A 6,000-nucleotide genomic window follows, 5' to 3' on the forward strand; every position below is an offset into this window, starting at 1 on the left:
CTAAGTGGGGACGTCTCCGTTGACCTTCCTGCAAGGCTCTGAGAGCACCGAGGAAGAGGGACAGAAGAATGTCAGAACCAGACTCTGGGAAGGAGCACCGGGAGGGGCTGTCTTCTGAGGAGGCTGTCGTGCTCTCGAGTAACTCGCAGCAGCCGTGGTTACCTGCATATGACTTACACAAGATCAAGCCAGTCAGCGTACTAGAATGGATGGGAGATGCTCCCGGAGGCCCGTTAGCTGAGGAGTTATTGGCAATTGATGGGGGAGGAGGAGAGCTTTTTCTCTGGGGATATGGTCACTGGCAGGGTGTCCAAGTTCCAGTGGATGGCCCTACACCCACAATCGGAGAACACTAACTAGACTTAATGGATTATTATTTTAAAGGGGGAGGGAAACATGGTGAGGGGTCTAGGTGGAGTTGGAGGTGGGATAGTGTTATATATGATCAAAATATGTTGTATAAAACTCGATCTCTATCTCTGACTCTATCTATCTATCTATCTATCTATCTATCTATCTATCCATCTATCTACCTACCTACCTACCTACCTACCTATCTACCTACCTATCTATCTTTATGTCCTCAATAAACAGATTAGGAGTAGGAAAAAAACAACAACAACAACAAAGTAAAGAAGAAAGGAGGGGGCTGGAGACATGGCTCAGTGGTTAAGAGCACAGACTACTCTTCCGAAGGTCCTGAGTTCAAATCCCAGCAACCACATGGTGGCTCTCAACCATCCATAATGAGATCTGACGCCCTCTTCTGGTGCATCTGAAGACAGCTACAGTCTTCTTACTTATTTACAATAATAAATAAATCTTAAAAAAAAAAAAAAGAAAAGAAAGAAAGGAGGGCTGGCATGTGGCTCAGTTGGAAGGATGCCTGTCTGGCTTGCACAAAGCCCTGGGTACAGTCCCAGCACGGCATAAGCCAGGTACAGATCCACATCGGTAATCCCAGCTTTTGGGAGCTAAGAGGAGGAGGATCAGGAGTTCAAGGTCATCCTTGGCTACCAACAAAATTTAAGCCAACTTGGGCTACATGAGACCCTACCTCACAAAGAAAAAGATAACAACGAAGAAAAGGTATCAGAGACACAAGGATGTCTTAGACATCCTTGCCAAGTTTTGCAGACAGAAAACAATTCCAGGGTGGGATGGGGTGGGATGGGGGGAGGCTGTCTGTTCCTCTTGGCATTTGTATGAGATGCTCAGGTTGAATTCACACAGGACACACCTTGAACTGTTGGTTCACACCTAGAGGGAATCCCTAGAAAGGGGCTGATCATCATTCCTTCCCTCCCTCCCTCCCTCCTTTTCTCTTCCCTCCCTCTCTTCTTCCTTCTTTCTTTGCCTCCCTTTCTCCCTCCCTCCCTCCTTCCCTTTCTTCCCTCTTTCTTTCCTTTCTTCCTTTTCTCCCTCTCTCCCTTCTTTAAAACCTAATTTCCCCTTCTATGGCCTTTCTAGTTTCATGACCTATACCCACACCCACATAAATCCACACATAAAATTAGAAGCTAGGGTCCTCATTCCATTTCCTAACGATTCTGTTTTCCATGTCTGTGTGTGCATACATGCATGTGTACTGTATGTGTGTGTGTGTGCAGGCATGTATATACAGGTGCACCCAACTGTGTCTGCATACAAGGAAGTCAGAGGCCCATGTCACGTGGCTCCTATCACTCTTCCCATCATGTCTTGAAGCAAGGTCTCTTACTAAACTCGATGCTTGTCAAATCATCGAGACTGGTTGGCTGACAAGCCTCTGGGGTCTTCCTGTCTTTGCTTCTCTGGCACTGGGATTATAGCTGCATCCTGCCAGACCTGGCAGCTGAACTCAGATCCTCACGCCTGCATGGCGAGTGTTTTAACCTCTATGTGTTCCTAGGGGCCCTTCGTGGGAGGTTAGTTCCCAAGGATGCTCTGGAGGATTGGGGTGGGGGTAGGGAATAAGTAAGTACATTTGGTAAAAGCTACCAGTGATAGTATCTTAGAGATCTATATCCCGGTAGCGTATTTTGAACTCATAAATCCAGCCATTGAGAACCTTGTTCTGCACTGCTTAGCTGAGAATTCCCAGGTGTAGGTCATTACAGAATGCTTCAAGAACTGCCACTGCCTTGCATTGTGTGGCAAGACTGAGTCAGGACATTTTCCTTGGATTTGAAATCACTCTTCCTGAAGGTTCTCTCCACTGCTGTTGTTTCTAGAACCCGGAGATAAAGAAGAGCCTTCATGCTGTGGGTTATGTGTAGCTTGACACCATATCCCACGTGAGGAAATGTGATTGTCGGAGTGGCATTGACGGATGGTGGCTAGGTCATGGAGGGTGCCTCACAGTCTTGCGCGCTTCAGACTCGACCAGCAAGAACGATGTTGCAACAGGATCCTTCTGCACACGTTTATTGGGAGAGCTTGATTGCAGAGGTGAAGAGACCCCGAGCCCAGAACTGGTGCTGCTTATATAGGCCTAGGAGAGGCGTGTCTCACACCCGGATTGGTTATGCACTAAGCCTCATTTGCATGTTCCTTATCTGATTGGCTACTCTCTCTCTCTGTACCTCACAGAGCCTTATTATCATACCTCATTTGCATGTCTCACATCTGATTGGTTATACTCCCAAAGCCTCATTATCATGCCTGGGCCAGGCAGTGTCTTTGCAAAAAACTTTACTGCATATGTACACATTGGTTGTTTGTCCAAACTTATGTGTGGTGGCCAGCAGTAGTCAGCGCCACTCTGCAACGGCACATGTGGCTTCCCACATCACAGAAGAAAAGACTAAAGCTGGTCTTGGTGTAAGTTTTCTTGAGAGTGTAGAGTTATAAAAGAAGCGAGTCTGACTCCTCTTCAGACTCTTCTTCTCGTCTTGCCATGACCAAGGTGAACAGGCACCTCAGTGTGGAGATGGTGAAGAATGTTAGACCTGCTGCAGTGGGCAGTGTGCTGTGGTTAGTAGTGTCTGACTTTTAGAGCTGGGGTAGGCTCACTGGTAGAGTGCTTGCCTAGAATGAGTGTGGACTCCATCCCCAGCACCACACAGTGAGGCCCATCTGCAATCTGACACTTAGGAGCTAGAAACAGGGGTCCCTGCGATTCAAGCCATTCTCTGCTGTATAGAGAGTTCAAGGCTATTTTGGGCTGTCTTCATACCTTGTCAGAACTTTCTGTACCTGGGTTAAGCATTCTTATTGCTTCCCCTGTTTCAGGAGATGTTGTTCTCCTACTCACGTTTTCACTCTCTGAAAACATGAGAGAAGGTTTAGCACTTACGACATGGGAACGTTCTAGCCGATAGCCATCTGCCATTTGCTGTTTCTCTCTCTCTCTCTCTCTCTCTCTCTCTCTGTCTCTCTCTGTCTGTCTTTCTTTCTCTGTCTCTGTGTCTCTCTCTGTCTGTCTCTGTCTGTCTCTGTCTCTGTCTCTCTCTGTACTGTAAAGAACAAAACAGGGGTGAGGAAATCTTCCAGGTTAGAATTTAGCAAACTCTAGCCCAGCACCTCATCTACCAGCTACCTAATTCACGTGTGTGCTATCACAGGCTGCCTGAGAGATTGGGTGATTTTATACTGAACAGAAGTTCATTCTTTCATGGTTCTGAGAACTGGGAAGTTCAAGATTAAGATGTGTCTGGAAATGGCTGAATTTCTATTTCCTCACAGAGCCTGTGCTGGCTAGTCTTGTGTCAACTTGATATAAGTTAGAATTATCTGAGATGAGAGAACCTCAGTTGAGAACATGCCTCCATAAGATCCAGCTGTAAGGCGTTTTCTTCATTAGTGATTGACCGGGGAGGGCCCAGCCCATTGTGGGCTGGTGGTCCTGGGTTCTGTAAGAAAACAGGCTGAGCAAGCTATGGTGATCTAGCCAGCAAGCAAGCAGCACCCGTTTAGAGCCTCTTCATCAGCTCCAGCATTCAGGGTCCTGACCTGTTAAAGTTCCTGTCCTGACTTCCTTCAATAATGAACAGCAATGTGGGCAAGAAAGTGAATGAACCCTTTCCTACCCAACTTGTCTTTTGGTCATGGTGTTTTGTCGAGGCAATAGAAATCCGGACTAAGACAGCAGAAGGCTGAAGAGCAAAATCAGGCTCAGACTCTGTTAGAGCCTTAGTCATTTCTGGAGGGAATATTCTTATGAATCCCCAGTCTCTTACAGACCCCACTTCTATGACCAGGCAACACCCAGTATGGGGGCTCATATTCATACCCATGGTCCAAGTCCAGCTAACCCATGTGTTTTCATATACAAGACCTTCCTGGCATATGGCCACACTCCTTCATGTTTCATCTACGAGGCTTTTCATATTGAGTACAGAAGTTGCAAAGTGACATAAAATATTTTACTGCTTGATTCTTTCAGGGGAATCCTTGCCTCCTCCTGCCTCGGAGACAGTAGAGAGTGGATGCTGAGGGTCTTGGGGGAGCCTGGGTCTGCTGTCTATTGACTTGTGATGCTTTTGAAAAAAGTGGCTTAGAGCTGGGGCCTGGAGAAGCACCCCAGGAGCCAGGGCAAGTCTGGGAAACTCTGTTCTTCATGACTGGAAGCTTCAGAGGGTCATGAAGAATTAGGGCAGAGAGGGGCCAGGGAAAATGGAAGGCAGGGACAGTCCATGAATACCGGAGCTGGTCCCTGGCATAATTACAGTTCTCACTGGCAGCGAATACCCTCACCTCCCGGTTTTATGCAACAGTCACATGAGTGTGGGCAAGGTTAGTAGATTTCCCTGGGGTGCTGCTCTGTTTTCAGAGTGTTGCCTGGTCAGCATCTCTCTCTCTCTCTCTCTCTCTCTCTCTCTCTCTCTGTGTGTGTGTGTGTGTGTGTGTGTGTGTGTGAGTATTGTTTGTTTGTTTTCCGTTAGTAAAGAATTTAGGATCAGTTCAGCCAGGGTCTGGCTGAGGTTTTTCATAGGGTGACACTCAAGAAGAAGTTAGCCTGGGCAAGAGGGCCACCCTAAGAAAGTGTGTTTCTGTTAGGGCTGGCTGTTGGCAGGAGCCTTTCCACAGGGCTGTTTGCTTCCTCACAAATACAAAGGCTTTCTTTCAGCAGTGACCTGATAGACAAAAGTGGATATTAGAGTACTGTGATTTCTGTCTGTGTGAGGTCGCACATCATTGCTGCCATCCCAGTTGAAGTTCCCATTAGACATAAGCCTGGCTCCTATGTCAAGGAGGAAAACTAGAAAAGTAGGGTCCTACTCTCTTCCCACTTCCGCCCAACACTACTAGGCTAGAACCCAGAGACCTGCGTTACTGGATTGGAACCCAGGGACCCACTGAACTGGGTTGAGACCTAGGGCCTTGCACATGCAAAGGCAGGTTTTCCTATCTGAACTTCATCTCTGGTTCTCAAATGAGATATGGTCTCACTCTGCAGCCCAGGCTGCCTGGACCTTGGAGCCCTCCTGTCTCAGCCTCCAAGTGATCTAAGTTGCAGATAACAGACTCTGCTTCTGCTCTTTTGAAGCAGACAAGTGATGTGCGGAAAGAGCTGAGTGGAGCATTGAAGTCCCTGGAAGACTTAAGAATGAGGCTTGCAGCTACAAGGCAGGAGAAGGCAGCTGGTGATTCTTCGATCCCATTGCTAGGCGTGGACCTGAGTGACGGGGGCTGCCACCAGCATTGCAGCCATATTTGTCTCTTTAGAGTGGATATGTCTATCACTATTCTTGTGTAAAGATTAGGTCCTAGGCTCACAGTTCCATACCCTTGTACGATGGCTCATTTTATGCATCAAGTTGGCTGGTCCATGATGCTCAGATATTTGATCAACTGTTATTCTGAGGTTTCCATATGGGTGTATTTGGATGAGAGGAACAGTTGACTATAAGGGAGTGCCCTCCCAAATGTGAGCAGGTCTCATCTAATCAGTCGAAAGCTCTAACAGCACAAAGACTGGTTCCTAAGAAGCAAGAGGAAAACCTGCTATCAGGCTGCCTTTGACATGGAGCTGTGCCTAGAGGGTGGCACAGGCCTTGCCATCTAGCTATTCTGGGA

Source organism: Mus musculus, chromosome 6 (genome assembly GCF_000001635.26).
Source record: "Mus musculus strain C57BL/6J chromosome 6, GRCm38.p6 C57BL/6J".
In the NCBI taxonomy this organism is placed as follows: Eukaryota; Metazoa; Chordata; class Mammalia; order Rodentia; family Muridae; genus Mus; species Mus musculus.